Source organism: Pinus tabuliformis, chromosome 4_1, assembly GCF_031772625.1.
Source record: "Pinus tabuliformis cultivar Carrire ecotype Pingquan chromosome 4_1, CPIR1, whole genome shotgun sequence".
Classification (NCBI taxonomy): domain Eukaryota; kingdom Viridiplantae; phylum Streptophyta; class Pinopsida; order Pinales; family Pinaceae; genus Pinus; species Pinus tabuliformis.
The window spans coordinates 317,655,554-317,673,998 of NC_142303.1; the positions used below are offsets into that span (position 1 = coordinate 317,655,554).

General features: G+C 34.8%; 1 pseudogene; it reads right to left on the bottom strand.

Annotated features, from left to right (window-relative positions):
* Window positions 1-1,487: 1,487 nt before the first annotated feature.
* On the bottom strand, window positions 1,488-17,712 carry LOC149175569 (mediator of RNA polymerase II transcription subunit 15a-like; annotated as a pseudogene).
* Between the last annotated feature and the right edge of the window lie 733 nt (window positions 17,713-18,445).

Here is an 18,445-nt window from a genome sequence, read left to right on the forward strand (position 1 = left end):
TGATTATATGGTACAAAACTTTAGTATAAGTATATAGTAAAATTTGTCCTAATATTGCACCACATTCTATCTAGTTATAATTGAAACCATGTAGCTTGCTAAAACAAAAACCTGTACAAGCATAAAAAGTGCTTAGAAGAATATATGTGTGCTTTGACTTCTCAGCAACATCAAGGAAAGACTTAATTTCAAAAATAAATGCTTTAATGAGCTCCATACCTATTACTTACCACTTCAGATAGAAGTGTTGAGCGTGACAACTGCCAAAAAGACATATTATTATTAGACATATTGGAAGAAAACTCCTTGAACTAAGCATAAAATATAATACTTATACTAGAAAAACCTATACAAATGCAAACATCTCAAACAGTGACATGTGAAATTAAGCCTTTTGATTGAAATAAATTACCACTTCTCTAGTATCCATTTTAGAATCCAAACTAAATCCCAAAACCTAAAATACTAGTCATTCTTGAACTCCTTTCCTTCTCATTCTCCAGCTCAAAATGGTGAGCCCCATGCTTGTGATCATAGGGCATAATAGAAATGGCAACCAACAATCCAGATGATGCCATCAACTGCAAATCCTTATATGCTAAGTATTTATTGTAGCTTTTATGGAGGATATAGATCTTGTACGATGCATAAGCATGATACAAAGGATAATATCCAAAATATCTTTGTTAGCTTTGAATTGCATATTTTCGTCCTTTTAGGTTTATGAATCTTCTTGACCATGCACAAGGCCATGAATATCTTCTATAGAGCTAAAAGCTTACTACATATCATATGCCATCCGTTATAAGAAATAGTATAAGGAAAAAATATATTAAAAATAAGAAAATTAGCTCACAAATTCTACAGTAGGTTCATGAAATTTCATTCAACCCAAAGCTTCCTCTGCAATATGGTATTCTCCAATAATTAATTCCTACGAGCTCAAACTATATCAACCTTCCCATCTAGACAAATATAATCCTATATCTAATTCATTGGATAACATTTTATATTTCTAGCCCCCATTCAATAATGATACCTTCTTAAGGGTGTGCCAAAACTCTACTCTACATGACATTATAACTATTTACATCATGGGAAATATGGGTAAATTCCCAACCAAAGATAAATGGTTTCTAGAATATGATTTTGCTACACATTTCCCTCATCCCATTTCACAATTAGGGACACTTGCATCTTCAAATAAGGAGGAAATAACATGGATTTCAAGAGAGGAAGAAATTGGAGGATATAATAGTATTTATATGGCGCTAGCATGGATCCACATTAACTTTGAATATATAGATGCCATTTGTCATCTCTGTGTGTAACAGGGAAGGAAGTATAGATCAATGCCTATAAGTTTCTTGTTTCATTTGTGAAACATATGGCCCAATTATGCTCTTTAGTGTAACCTAACACACATCCATATGTTTTGTGATCACTATCGTAGCCCTAAATCCTTATAGGTTAGTGACAAAGTATGACTATATCCTTAGAAACAACACTTTATTGCGTTGAACATCATAACCTTCATCCACTCCCATGGGGCCTTCACCTAATGAATTGTGACATAGCACCTGCATTATGGAATATTAAAGAATACCTTTAATTTCAATAGGTATTGATAAATACCTCCAAAAATCCTTTTTCCAAACCCCCCTCCCAATACATATTGCCAATAAAGCAAGTCTTTATTTTTACTAGATATCCTTTAAAGTCCCTCAATACCCATAAACCATTTGGTACCCTACAACTCCCCATAGTACTTATAATGCATTGACTTTATTCTTTACAATTTTAAAAGTCCCTTAATGAATGAAAATGGTAAGATATTGGTCAACAAGGTGAAGCGCATCTACCCACTCCTTTATTTCAAATATTAGATTCTACTGTAGATTGGTGACTAATATATAAGATATAAGTGAATCTACATAGCATACCTCCAATCTTGGCCTCTTGATTTTAGAGGTTTTCATGGACTCCATTTCTAGAGACTCTAGATTATTATGTTGTTGGAGACTATTGATAACACTTCCACTTGAAGATGCACTGCTTAGGGGCATCAAACTCATACTATGTCTCATTCTCTTTGTCGCAGCACTACCATCCTGTGACATTAGATTTCTTTCTTGCAAACTAAATTTTGTCTGGTAACCAAATCCTCTCCGACAACAACTCTGGAACCATTACCTAGTGCAGAACCTGCCATCCTATCTATCAAGCTTACCACTAAACCTATTTCATTCACAGCAACCCTCAAGTCCTTTAGGGAGACTGAGTTGATCAGGGAAAAGAAAAACATCAAACAACATTCCATGATAGATACATCTCAACATGAACTCAACATTTAAGTTAACCAACAATTCTCATGATCTTCAAACTGGTATTACAATTGTTTATGGTGTCTAAGGGAAACCTCAAATAGAAGTGTTCCAACTTCCAAGCATGACAGAATAATGCAGTCCTATTTTTAGTTCATCTATTTCCTTACGCTATTTAGCCTCAAGGAAAGTGATGTTGGAAACCTGGTAGTCAGTTAAACATATTAAAGTAATCAAAAGCATAGCATGATTCTCAGAATAGTCAACTTCACATACTGAAATTCTTCAAATCCGGTAAAATAATAAGGGAGACTAACACTTCATCTATCAATTTTGCTGGTGACCGGGAGCTGTTGAAGTCTCTAATATTTAGATTGCTTGAATCCCAATTCAAGCTATTACTGCAGTGACATATCCTTATGAAGGGGGTTTCTCCCACATGGGTATTTTCTTCCTTGAAACCAAATCCACCAACAAATAAACTGGAAGGTAATGAACTAAAAAGTAGAAAACCAATACTCTAAACAGAACATGATATATTTGGAGGGCTTTTCAACCAGGATTATTGTTACAATACAGACTCCTAATACCATTCCTTGATCACTATTTTCTAGGGTGCATGTACACAGTGAAATCACCTACAACTCATCCTCAAGTATATAATAGAGAACCAGTCTAATGGACTCCATGATATATTTTCAAAAGAAAACAATAGTAATAATCAGTCCTCAGACTGATAAATAAAATGGTCAAAGCTCCTTAAGGTTTTCTAACAATCTCCTAGTTTTTATGCTATTACTATATAAAATAATTAATTTTAACTGCTAATGTGACCATTTGAATGTATCACCCAATAGACCCAACAATAGCATGTTACATCTAGTTTATTGTTCCCTTATGTTACTGGAGCATTTTTACACTATTTTCAATGTAATTTGCTTCCATTGAATAATAATTTCCATTGTGGAACAATAATGCATTATAAATTGATAAAGGATACTATTGTCCCCTAGACATAACTGTGGGACTGCCATTACAACATCTAGGAGAAACCACGATGAATTACTATAATAGAAATTCTGATTAAAAGTCTCATCATGGAATTTATAATATCGGCTGGGTGTCTATTACACCAACGATGAAACCCAAGGAGAATTCCAAGTTTCGATATATTAAAATTTAAAAAGGCATGATGCTTGTTTTGTTTTCAAAAAACAAAAGGATGTAAACACAAACTATACCGAAATGTTAAGGAAAATTGAAACATATCCATGGAGCCTAAAAATTGCATAGGTTAGGTAGCTTGCACTATTAATGTGGCAACAAGTAACAATAAATAGACCTTTTATGATCAATTTCTAAAATAATGTGGAAAAAGAAAATAACTATCCTTCCAGATATAATTTGAGAAAATGAGTTCACACCTGCATACCACTTTTACCAAGCGCTCCAATGGGGGTTCTGTTGTGCTTGACTTGCCTCGCACCAGAAATCCAGATGAAACAGTTTGGTGTCCATCTTGGTTGATTGTATTCTGAGTTGGGCTAGGAGAAAAATTAGCTAATAATGGTGAAGTAGAAATTCCAGGTGTACCAATAGCTAGAGACTGATCATGATTTAGTCCAGGAGTTGTCTGCTGAAATCCCTGAGCACTTCCAGCATTTGAAATTGAAGAAATGGCAGAAGACTGCTTCTCAGTGTCTTCTATGTGAGGCGATAGAGCTGGGAGAGCAAAGGGTGAAGGTGCTATAAATGGTGAGGTTACAGGTTACATGGGAGTTTCTTTAGGAACTTGAAGTGAAGATGCTACTAAACTTTGTTGATCTACCTGTGGGGAGGATTGTTGAGAGACTTGTGGAGAAGCAGCCTGGAGAAGTTGAGGTGAAGAAACAGAAAGTGTTGACCCTATCTTAAGTTGCTTCTGGTGATAAACTGAACACTGACTTAATATATGATGTTTTTGTATAAATGTTTGTTTAACAACAGACTATTTTTTCATTGATTCATTACTCAACTCATTAATTTGTTGAAGTTGCGGCATTTGTTGTGCCTGAAACTGTGCCTGCAACTGAGCAGCTTGTTGCTGCTTTTTCTATTGTAACTGTTGGAACCGTTGTTGTTGAAGCTGTTGATGCTACTATTTGAGATGTTGTTGCTGATGTTGAAAATGCTGCTACTGATGTATCTTAAGTTGTTTTTCTTGTGCTTGCATCATTTATTGTTGCTTTAGAGCTTGGTGGTGATGTTGTTGCAGAGCATTTATATTATTTTGTTGTTGAGGATTAATGTCATTCCGCTGTAAGGAGCTAATATTATTCTGCTGAAGAGGATCATTATCGTGCCTTAAGAGCTTGTTTGGGTAACTCATCGAATCATCAACCATAACATTCAACTCTCTATATATGTGTTGAAAAGAGAATTTTAAAAATGAACTTTTCACTTGTTTGACTCTTTCCATGATCAGGAGAAGAATTAAGTTTTCTAGTTTAATTTTTCCATTTTCCCAATCCATGATGAGCTTAGAATCCCCCAAGACCTGAAATCCAAGAAATTAAATTCTTAACAGCGAGAGAGCAAACAATTCAGCCCTATTATTTGTCCCCCACCCCCCACAATAGACTTAAATGTAAAACTATGATTATCATTCAGCCAACTCCACAAATTCCAGGATTCCCTTAACATGCACCAATAAAATATCCACATGCATCTTCTTTATCTATTTCTGGATTTTTCAAAGTTCTAGGACTCTTCATTCTGCTAGATTTCTAGACCCCTCCATAACCAAGACTAATTTGTTCACAAACCTGATATCTATATATATATATATATATATATATATATAGTCTCCTTAATTTGAAAGATCATTTTATATCTCGATAACCAAAGAGCTCATGCTATAGTACAAGGCAACACCTTGCACTCTTTCACATCTTGATCCTTTAACTGTTTATCCAAACAAATAACCAAAGACCGTTTATCCAAAAAAATAACCAAAGTATTCCCTAACCACTCTTCTTCCGTGTCTGTCAATTTCAAAGCTTCACTCCAAAGTTCTTTACTACAAGGGCAGTGCACTAGTAGATGATCAATAGTTTTGTCACTATATTTACAGAGTATGCATCTGCTAGGACCTTATCAAAACCTCTTCTAACAATTTCCCCAAGCCAGTAATTAATTTGATGGTGCTAGCCATGAGTAGCATAGTTTTCAAAGGGCCTTTAAGTTTCCATAATAAATTCCATCGCCACTTCTTTTCACTCTCTTCATCCTCCTCAAAACTAACCTTGTATTCTACCTGTTCATTATACATTCCATAATATTCGTTTTAGACCAAATAATTCTATCCTCTCCCTCCCTTAAGCCAAATAGCACTAGTATATATTTCTACATATCCTAGTCATACCTTATCCAGTCTAATATAAAAAAAATGTTGCATTTATTTTGGATATTGTACGTGTATCTATGCTAATAAATGTAGCCATGCATCTCTTTAGTCCAGAAGTAAAAATTGAGAGCAATGAAAACGACTTATTAACACATTCCTCGCAACAAAAGAAACACAAGAGGGATGCATCTTCACTGTGATGTAAACCTGAGAAGTTAATAGTATTCCATGAAAATGCCAATAAAAAACTGCAAAGAATGCCATGTGTTTTATTGTCGGTGTTGGTAATGACATTAAGATTGGATGTCAGATTAATATGGTACACCTAGCACCTAACCCCACATCTCTCATCCATGACTATGTTAAGAGTTGTCCTATCAACACCTAAAAGAGTCATCTATTGTGATTCTCATATTGGGATAAAACTGTCATTGTATCCATTTCTTAGATATTTGGAATATTTATGACCCTATTTTCCACTTCATTGTGTTGAGAGAGACTAGAGCTCAGCTCACAACAGTTGCAGGCTAAAGTGCATCCCCTTTCACCCTTGTTTTTTCTCATGTAGATAACCCATCTCTCCCTGTCCCTTATCAGCCTGTGTAGCATCACTCCATGTCAGTGTACATCTTGTCATGGCATTTGCAGACTACACATGATGCCTTTGTTCACAGAGCATTGATGCCTCAAGGTTCTATATTTTTGCTTTCCCAAGATGATCAGCTCAAGTGAGGGTGTCATGACTTTGGCTTAGGGTCAATTATTAGAGAAACTTCATAACTCCTCTCATCCCTATGTGACCAAATAAATCCTCCTAGATCTAGGAAGAGCGTATACAACCAAACCCTCTCAAGGGTGGAAGTATGGAAGAGGAGGAGAGATTTCATATTGTCCTGTCATGGTGAAGAATTGTCACCAAGAGACCTTTCCCAGTTACATAAATGAGCCCAATCTGTGTGAGTCAAGGAAGGGTTAGGATCAAGAAACTGGAGAGGAATACTTTGCTTCCAAGGTGATTTTACTTTCTTTGATATACATTTATATAGATTGTTATGAATTGATTCTCTTATGTACACTTATTTTCCTTCTATTAGGGGAAAAGGATTTTCCTTGTTTGTCTATGATTGTAGTATGTACGTAGGTGACAGATTACAAGCGTTGCTGCAAGATCTCTGGATGAAGAGAAATATTTTTGGCAGCTGAATCAAGTCAATAGTCTACACTGGCAGGCGAGGGAAACCAAGTGCATATTTGATTCCTTCCTTTGTTTATATTATATGTGAGAGGTCATGTGCCTAGAGATCTAGGGGAGACTTGTTTAGCATTCTATCAGTAATCTGGCAGATACTGATGCTAGATCTATGGGACAATAGTTCCTTTTCTCTAGTGTAAAAATTGTGCAAACAAAGGCACATGGAATTCATATCAGATATATCTCCTCCATCATATCTGATCACACATCCTCGATACAGATCAGTTTTACATACCTGGAAGACTGCTTGATCAATTGTGTGTGTGACAACTTCATCTCATATCAATTTCTATGGAATCTAGTAAGAAAGAGAGACTCTATGTATCAAGAAATCTGGTGCATTTGTCATTATTAACTGATTGAATAAGGTTTATAAACGCCTCTTCAAACTATCTCTCTCTTGAAGATCTTGGTTCATATGGAGACTAATTGTAAGTCACTATGTGGTGGTTTGTAAAGGAAGATGCTTATCTTGTTCACTATACTAAGGTAGGCCACATAATAGAAAAAAATTCCCTAATTTTGCTTACTTTGGCCACCATTCTTGCTATCCTCAATGGTTTTCATGACCTACTACAAACCTGGTTTTAATAGTCACAAACAAGAAGATTGAAATACTTACGGTCTCACTCTTAGAAGATTTCTAGTTGAGAAATCATTCAAGTTGTTTTGTAACAGCAACAAATGTGAGCTGCAAATGAATTTGACTTCGAGCTTGATGGACCTTCCACCTGCCTCATAGAATTTTAGGATGGCTAACTTCTATTATTTATGTTAATAACCCATCCTGCTTATCTACGTCTAAGCTTTGAATCTAGACTTATAGTGGACATGTTGGTTCTCACATAGGATTCGAAGCAGTGTTGCAACATTCGTGAATTATGTTGTGAATTCTCATTTCAGCACACAACAGACTTAGCATCATGATCTTCTACTGGGCTAAATTAGTCATTGCATCCATTATTTACACATCGAGAAGAATTACATGATTCATATCAAATCCATCTCCTTTAACTGACCTAGTCAGGAAACAGATCCTTGATACAGAACAACTTTAGATACCTGGAAGACTGCCTAACAAATTGTGCATATGATGGGATTCATCTTAGATCCATTTCCATGGGATTTGATAAAAAAGAAATTATGTGTATCAAGAAATGTGGTGCACTGGTGCATTTGTTGTGATTAACTGCTTTAATTTAAGGTCTATGAATGTCTCTCTAAACTCTCTCTACATAACATTTTACTATTAGTTAAAGGAAGCTTTTATGTCCAAAAAAATCTAATTGCATTGACTTACCTTTTACTAGGACCTTCATGAGAATAAGTCATTTTAAATAATGAATATCATCTATCTTGGAATGCACTTTTTAAAGTTTGTCCTATAGAATGGTCTAACATCCTACAGACAACTGGTTGCTTTTTACTCCTAAAGGATCTTCTCATCATCATAACCCATCAGGTCATGCTCTTAGACTCATCTTTCTATTATATAAGTCCAAGTTATTGGTTCAAACCTCACTGTAGATTTAAAACTTAAAACATCAACCTTGTGCACACAAGGAATGTGTTTAGTAAACTGCAAGGTTATCAAAATTTACCATGTTGCATCGCATTTTTCTTGACATCATGACCACTGCCATCTGAGGGAATAAAGTTTTGTATTTAAGCTAGGAGATCAATTTTGTCAAAAACAAGCAGAGACAAGGTATGAACAATGTGAGTAGAATTCACTCAACTAAATGATATCTATAAACTATCAAGACTTTAAAGTTTAAAAAGTGGAAATTTAGCACCTAGTCATTTTGGATTCACATCTCCTCCTGACAATGTGAAGTTGTTCCATTTGCAGTATAAATTCTGCAAAGTCTGTGGGGTGGTAGCACAATTGGCAAAAGGCATGTTGGCAAGCCCTTGTGTATCCAAGTAATCGGAAGTTCAATCCCATGGACATGTCTCAACAGACGAACTTATATATATATATATATATATATATATATATATATATATATATATATATATCTCTATATCTCTATATATATATATATATATATATATATATATATATATATATATATATATATATATATAACAAAGAATGGTGAATAGAATGAGTAGAATGTATTGTATAGAATGATCTTGGGAAGAAGCTAATTGCAAGATCTAGTAACAAGTTTTCAATTTTGTAAATGCACTCCCAGAAATATCCTTGCACATGCATGATAAGGAAACTTTTACTGAGTCATCTTTGTCTCTCTCCCTGGTTTACGGTTGTGATCTAGGCGATGTCCACAACAATTGCAAGTCTTAGTAATGCATTGGTATATCCTGTGATTATAATTCTGTTTCACATTAGTACTCCTACTAATTGTGAGTGTGAGTAACAACTATGAGATAGAGGTGGTTTATAAGGCACTACCTGCACTAGGTTTTCCAATCTAGTAGAAGGATTTGGGGGGAAAATCCTAGGGTTGATGTAATAGTATCCTCTCTTAGTCCAGTACTAACATCACATGGAGTCTTGGTGGCATATCTCGTAGGACCACTTTGGATTTTGGTTGTTATCTATGTTGATGCTCATCCCCTCTCTCTAAGGAAAGTAAAACACTAGTTTTTACCCCGGATAAAAATTTCTTGATTAATATAAAATAGTTTCCCAAATGATATGCATTTCATTTAATACAGAGATGGTAAGTGGATGCAAAGAAACCCTCTTGGGAGGATGCAAATCATTTATTTTCCATGGTATCCAAGTTACCAGTGAAAACAAAAGGTCTAACTCTTCCACAGTAATGAGGAAACAAAGGCAAAAACAAGTGCACATATCACAGGAAATGGATGTATGGAGCTGTACAAAAAAAGAAGTGATATGTATGCAACGAATTTACTTACCTTTGGGGTCACAAGATTTGGATTCTGAGATTTGTCTTCATATTCTATATTACAGACTGAAGATGACTCTATTTTTGTTTCACTCTCTGCAATCAACAAAATTGGTTTTATAGATATCAATCTAGGATCTTATGTGTCGCAACAGATATAAAATTTCACAATTATTTAAAATGACATATATTTTGGCACTGGATCACTCCAGCAAATTCAAAATGAAGTCTTTCATCAATGATAAAGCAAAAAAACCTCTATCGCATAGGATCTCACAGCAAATTTAGAGGAAAATTTTAAATAACCAAACAAATAAAATAACCTGAATTTGTAGAAGCAGAACCGTTCAACCCAAAATCTTGCTTAAAATCTGCCTTATTTTCCATCAGCACCCGCTCTGCCTTAGCGGCTATGAAATGAAGTGTTGTTCCAAACAATAAGCATCATCCAATTAAGAAATAAACCCCAATATGATCTGCAATCCTCCTTTAAAATCAAAAACTAAGACACATAAACATAAATTCTTCCACAACATCGACTAATTGACAGTGCTACTTGACAGGAATTCAAACCTCCAACCTCATATCACAACCCACATCAATTGTTTTGGCTTTGAAAACGAATGAAGACTCCATAGATATGCCACAATGAAATGTCAATATGTATTCAAATGGCAATGGCATCTGACATTGTATGAAAGGAGATATATTTACATGGTGATATTCATAGATAGGATATTTATGAAATATTCTCTCGGTTCAAATTTGAAGAAAGTAGTTCATCAGGTATCGTTTCATGATAACAAAATTTGATAAAATGGACTATCCTCAGAAGAAAACTAACTGTCACAACAATTCCAATGTGAGAAGTAGCACACCTGACTTATAGCATATGTATAAATCTTCTCCTAAAACCACAAAGCAATCTTTTTCAGTTCATTCATGCCATCTACACCCATCTGTGGCATGTGTATCTGAAGAGTGTCCATTCTACACAAAATAAAAATAGCCTTATAAAACTACTTCCATGATTTCTATTAGCAAACCAACCAACTACAAAAAGCTTTTGCAAACTTAGAAAGACCAGTATTTCTTTGCATAAGGTCATACAAATTTGATAGAGTTCACAAACGAATCAGGTAAATTGAATTAACAAAATCTACGACAACGAATTCAAGTAGATCACCAACCATTCATGCATTAGAAATTTCTCATTGAAAATAAGACTTATTGCATGGAATTTGATGTATATTTTCAAGGTATACAAGTCTGATATGCCTGATCCAAAGAACATAAAAATTGTTGATCTCAACATTAACCCAACTGGACCTGCTAATCTAACCAAACAACAATCCCAGTTCACTACTCATTATACCCTAATTGCTACAGGTTGGAAGAACCAAAACCCACTAAAACTCTAATCAATTACAGGTACACAACTCTTGCAAATAAGTATAGAAAGAATAATGCCCTGTCAATGTAGTATTAATAGACAAGGTAATTTATTGGGCTTTGTAATCAATAGGCAACACCAATTAGTGCTTCAGCTATGTATTGTAACTTCAATCAACATTTCCTTTTGCTGAATTCCAGGACTATGTGCATGGTAAACCATGTGTCACTAAATAATTTTGAGTTGCAAATAATTGAAAATTGTTTATCTCGACAGTTAGATGATAAGATTAAAAAAATCGTAGTTTGCAACTTGATCAGGGTTTTCTTTGCAGAGCACTTCACTGGAGCAGTCAAGAAGCCTTCCATTATTGCCAAACCATCAATGGAGACTACTTTTCCACTCCTTAATACAAGACAAAGCAAACTGTTATTGTTCCCTTCTTTGTCCAGCCAGTTCAAAATTGGACCAAGTGTAGGAGAAAAAATATGATCCCAATGTGACCACTCCTCCAGATCTGATAACATAGGTGCTTTTAGTAGGCACTTCAAAGCATCAACACTAGTCATGTGACCAAATTCTCCAGCTATTTGAAAAGGCTCAGATATCCACTTTTCAGTAATAGTTGAGCTCGGACTTGAATGATCACTTGTGTTGTTCCTTGCCAGCAATGCAGTCGAATACCTTGTCTTCTTTTGTTCAGAATAATTTTGGAGTTTCCTAATATAATTCAAGACTTCCTCAAATGAATAACTATTTGATAGCTCAAATCTAATCAAAGGAAACTGCTTATAAAAAATAATATTGACTTCTTCTCTAATGAGCAATACATTTTCACCATTTTCTAATGTAGCTTGTGAAAAAAGTTCTAACAATTGGTTCTTTGCAATAGAAGTTGTTAATGATAAGTTTTCAATGTTCTCTTTAAGTCTTCATTGAATTTTGATGCAATATTCTCAAATTTTAAATTTAGCAATGAAAAGTTAATGCATTATACACGCACCAAGTTATAACTTCTTTATTGCCTTATGTGTGAATGATATATGACTTAATTTTCTTATTTTATGTTAAAAATTTTGATGTTCTGATGGACCTTCTCTTTCTCCATGTCTCCTATGGTTTCCCTCTTTCTCACCATTACCTATAGATGTCTACTCCAAGTTTCGATCCCATAGTGGACCCCACCCATTGTAGGTTTTGGAAGCCCGTTTCCTACCATTTCCAGTTTTCCTTTTTATTCCTGAAGTCATATTACAATATATTAGTGTATATCAACCACACTTCTAATCCTCCATGACTTTCAGGAATGAATATAATTCATTTGTTGATTATGCAGCTGGTAAAGAGTAAGTTGAAGCACATACGTGTGTGGTCTAGTAGTTAGAGCAAAGTGATTGGGCTTGTATTAACACCAAAACTCGGGTTTAAAACCCTCGAGTGGGTTCAAATATGGGTGGGTACAGGTCCTAGGTGATTTTCATGCCTCGTAGCATAGCCACTTGGCTGAAGGACAGTTGTAAGCAGCATTTCCAGAAACAAAAAGGATCAAGCTGAAAAAACAAACACAAAGTTCAGACATACAAAATCTTATGCACAACAAAACCATTGGCAAGGAGCATATATTTTCACTTTAGTGTGAGCTTTATTTAACTCTTATATCTTACTATTGCTTCAATATTATCTAATTTCATATGGTACATTAGAATCCTTCCTGATACAAAACAATTATAGCACCCAGAATTCCAGAGTTCCAACCAGATATTGGAACAAGGACAACTTCAGAAGCAAAACAATTACACCAAAAGAGTATTTTCTTTATAACATTCAATGACCCATCCAATTAAAAAGAGGTTCATTTATTATTTCACTGGTAGAATGAATGTACCTATTCTTCATGTGTTGGTGTTGGTGCTGGTGATAGAGATAGAGATAGCACTCATGCTGGAGATGATATAATTCCTAGTGCTAGTGATAGTGGAGGAGCTGGCATTGTTTCTCCTTGCTCTGCCATGGCACTTACCTTTTCTGATGATCTTTTTCTCCAGGGCCAGTTTCTTCGGTCCATATTTTGATTTGTGATTTACTTAACACATTTCCCTTATCTACACAATCAACAACATGATGTGTATGGTATCTTATTACTTTACAAGGACACAACAATGACATGAGTTAACCCCTTTCAAACTAAATTATGTCACTTTGTGTGCTTTTTCAGAAAGACAAGTCATAAAGAAGATACAGAATAGAAAGGCCATGCCTGAGTGTCTACATATCAAATCTCCAAATTCAAGTGCCAATAGAATCAGGTAGCTTAGGTGAGCTAGTAACAAATAAAATAACAAAAGTTGTGAAAAACAAGGATATTTTTTCCTGCATTACTCTATGAAAAATCAGAGAATATTACATCAAAAAGTGAAAAAAATGGCTAATAGCAAAATGAAATTGATTTATTTCTATTTAACAAAATGGCACAAGCAAAGATGTCTTTGCACTTTTGACCTATGGTTGATTTTTTATTTTCATAACAACGATCCTATCATGGGCACCATGAAGCTTGTTTAACAAATAAGAGTTCCAACTGAACACACTTTATCTTTGTCTTCATGACAAGTGTAATCAATAGAAGAAAGTATAAGAATGTATGTCATACAGTTAGGATTGGTCATAATGGGAAAGTCCAATTTGTAGATTAAGGTTCAATAGTTCATTTAATACATCAGTCTTGAAGAAGCTTATATTTCCTCATAGAATTGTGACACGGTGCAGCCACCAACTTAAAACGTGTGCCATACACCTAGAATTGGCCACAATGACAAAAGTCCAATTGGTAGTTATGATACACAACTTAAGGTTCAATGGTAGATTTAATATGTAGTTCTTGAAGATGCTTATGTTTTCTCATAGAAATGATGACAGAGTATAGCCACCACCTTACTACTATTTGAATAGAAAACTTTAAAAGGGTTTCATTTCAAACCTGTTGAATCTGATGTCTGGACATAATAACGTTTGGTCAAGTCTAGCTTGATCAGATTTTACTGGGCATAAGAGTTGCCAAAATGACAACTAATATATGTAAACCAGATTTCTTTTCAGTACAGTCAACATTAAATGGTTGATTTTAAATGTGTTAAGAGCATTACTGATTCTCTTTACTTTAGGTGCCATGCATCTTGGTGCTTCTACATGTTGCATGCATCCCTGCTAACTCTATGAGGATTAGATAGCTGATTTTGGTTCTTTATTGCAAGTGTGGCTATCCTTTTACCCTGCATTTATTGTATATTGAGAGAAATCAGTATACAACATTTATAAGATGTTACAACTTTGAGGCATTTTGCATTCAAATAATAAATTTGAATCTGGTTTCAGAAAGAAAAGATTGATCTTGATCCTCTATATTCTTATCCACTTTGTGAAGTGGAAAAGCCAGAAATGATTAAAAAGCCAGTCAAATTAAAAAATAAGGTTTCACTGGCAGGACTTCTTATGCAGGTCCAATCCCAGATAATGTTGATTCTCATTATGTGAGTGAATATTTTTGAGTATTTTCATCACATTTTTGGGAACTACATCAGTGGTTTCAAGCCCGTTTATAATTGTCATTAGATATTGTAGTGCAATACCTAAAGACATTCAAGCACCATGGAAAAGCCATTGTAGTAAATAAGAGAGATATGAGCTCCTCTCTCCATGGAACATGTTGTCAAGGGATCACATTGCATCTTGACTATAAATGAGATGTTAGAGATGGAAAACTTAAAAATTTGAATATTTATTGAGCATACCTTTTATTGTTAAAACAAGAATTTGCAAAAATGTCCTCCGAAAGGGAAGCAAACTAAAAGTTTTGAATTTCTAAAAATAAAGTCAATAGGTACATTAAACAACTGTCAACAGTGCAAATACTCATATATGAGAATAGGACACCCCAAGAGATCAATCATGGTAGTAGAGAGACAAAATTGTTGCAATGTGCACATGGTACACTCTTCATTGTATTAGGTATTTATAAAAGTACAATATTGATGAAGTGTGATCATCTTTGACCAAGTCTCCTATGGTTAACTAAAATATACATATTTTGGTGGGTGAATGAAGGTGACCAAGCCCCTTATGATTCGGTACAACAACAAGGAAATTCGTTATGCAAACAACATGACTGCAGGGGATCCAGTACCATGGAAAGGAAATTCGATGTGCAAATGGCACAAGATATGCAACAACAGGGGAACTAGTTACAAACTTATTGCTAAAATCCTTGCCTACAGCAACACGCAAAGACAACAATAACAGAGAGAGTTTATTGCCCTAAATTTTCTATAGGTTTCTGACACTAACCTGTGGCAATATATATATATATATATATATATATATATATATATATATATATATATATATATATATCTATCTATCTATATATATATATATATCTATATATATATATATATCTATATATATATATATATATATATATATATATAGATATATATATATATATATATATATATATATATATATATATATATATATGCTTTGTTGTATCCCTCCTTATGTTGTCTCGGAAAGACCAAGCTCCCACCCTTGTACAACCAATTCCCCAGCTGCTAACTCTCTCCTTGCATTACCTAGGTTTTTCTTCCTTCTTTTTTTTTCCATGCTCTTGTTTTTTCCCTACTCCAATCCTTAATGATTCAAAACCTGAAAGGAGTAATGATAGGAACATTCTGCAAAGAGTGTCCCTAAAATGAATTCAAATAGTCTAGCTTACTTTTCATTTCTCTTCAAAATCTATTTAGAGATTGAATCTTATACAAAGTAAGTAATATTTGTTTCTCAAACAAAAGTAGAGAAAATACATCTTCCATCAAGACATCATTCAAGACTATGAGGTTTATTTGCACACTTTTTGTGCGAAGCAGAGACAAAAAAAAAGACCTATCTATCTGCTAGAATGATTTACCACGACTCTATTATCATAAAAGAGAACTCTTAAAGATACAGATCATTGTTAGTTTCAGAGTTTTATGTGTCAAGTTCTGGAAATCAAAGTTTGTAGCTCACCATAACCCTTTTCCTGCCAAAAGGCCATTTGAATACAAGATCCACCAATTTCCTTATGCCACCTGCCTTTGTAATATCACCCTGAGCCAAAGAAAAAAAACATCAGCTTCATGTGTTATTTGGAAAGAAGGAAGAAAACTTGTTATTATTTGGATGATAGCAAAATGAAGTAGTATTTAGTCAAACATCCTAGTTTTGCCAATCAATAATGACAACTATAATTTACATTGCACTTCCAATGCATACAATGAGTAGGCAGCACCACCAACATGCACAATGAAGGCATGGTGCTTGATAAAGGGGAAAATAAAGATTCACTTTTTAATTTTTAGTTTTTTATATTAAAAACTAAACAAAGAGAATATAGTCAACACCTTGTGCTCTTTTCCTACAGAAGGTTTGACAGTCCCCCATAACCTCCTCAACAATGCATCTATTAGGGGACCTAACAAAAGACTATGAAAATGCTAATGCCCCCTTCCATAGCAACAACTTTGGCAACATATGCATTGATCTCTTTAGAAACATCTACACTGACTAATAAATTTGTTGTGGCCTGTAGAAGAACACATAAAATTCACTTGTGGACAGCCTAATTGAGCCTTTCAACATGTAATTGGAGAAATGTTGAAGCAAACTGACTCTCCAACTGCACACAACTAACAAGTGAAACTAATAGCGATGATTCATTTCACAGAATCATCCATGGAAAAGTAAATTGAGAAAATTGTGCAGAATGCAAGGCAAAACGATACCAACTGACCTATAAATTGGGAATGTTTTTTTCACAGTATCACTTATGAACAAATAAGATTGAGAAATTCATGCAAAGGGCAATGTACTGCAAGGAAAAAAGAGACCTATTGAGCTATAAATTGGGAATTTTGGTTTAACAGGATCACTTATGAACAAGTAATAGTGAGAAAGTCATGCAAAGAGCAATGTACCTTTGTTGCTTCTCGTTGTACCCCTCTTGACGTGACTTTACAAGATCCAACAGAACCCAATACTGCCTTCATGCATTGCAACTTATTCCCTAGCAGGATCAACAATTACAGTCTCATCATTAATCACCACAAACATCGCAAGTGTAGTGACTGCTCTCCATAATTCAATGCGCACAGAACCTTTAATCTCTCCAAAAGAAATGACCTGAAAGTCGCATCTAGGGTTATATCCCTATGTAATACATCCACCACAACCAATTTCAGAAGACTAACCCAGAGTTGTGAATCCATTGTCCACTTGATGTTCCGAGAACCTGCCACAGACAAAAACTGAAGAGATGTTGCATTTTCTAGCGTCATCTCATCAACGTTCACCCAATCGAAGGATCTAAGCTCTAAAATATTGCAGCAATGCTTGACAAGTTCCCCGATAACACCCCCATCCACGTCCCCCAGCCCTAACATCTAGAGCTACTTAAGCTTCAGGAAATAGAGGGCCACAACATCGTATCACATCACTCGTGATTTTCTCGCATAAATCAGGCCCTAGTTGTAGGCTCTCGAACCGCTAGAGGTAGGTTGCTAGCATGGAAAGTGATGCCCCGCATTCATTGCATTCATCTCCTAGATTTCCTATGCCTCCAGGTTTATGACCATGTTCCCGGCACTAGCTCCCTAGAAGCTTATGCTCCGCAATTTGTTAGATGCAGTGGTAGAGTCCATATGCATGATAAAGAGCCTAAAAACCCCTGCAAATGGAGGTGAGGCTAGCCCTATCAAAACCACTACAAAAGGAGGTGAGGCTATAAAAACCCCTGCAATAGGAGGTGAGGTTGGACCTGTCCCTATAATTCAAGAGGGATAACAATGCAAAAATGATTTTTTTGGAAGAGTCGACCAGTAAACCCCCTGCTCCTCATTTGACCTGTTTGTAACAATTACCTGTCTTCAACCCTCATTGTGTTTACTTCCTGCTTCTTTTTCATAATTTTTCTGCTACTCTTTCAATGAATTGTCTTAATTTCTAACTTAATCGAATGAATTGTCTTAATTTTTAACTTAAGACAATTAAAATAGTTTTAATTTTTAAATTAAAATAATTAAAATAATAATTTAGGATTGTAAGACAAAATATCAATTTGGCCTTAAAAAAATGTTTTAAAATACTCTTATCTATAGTGATATGATGCTTGTGGTT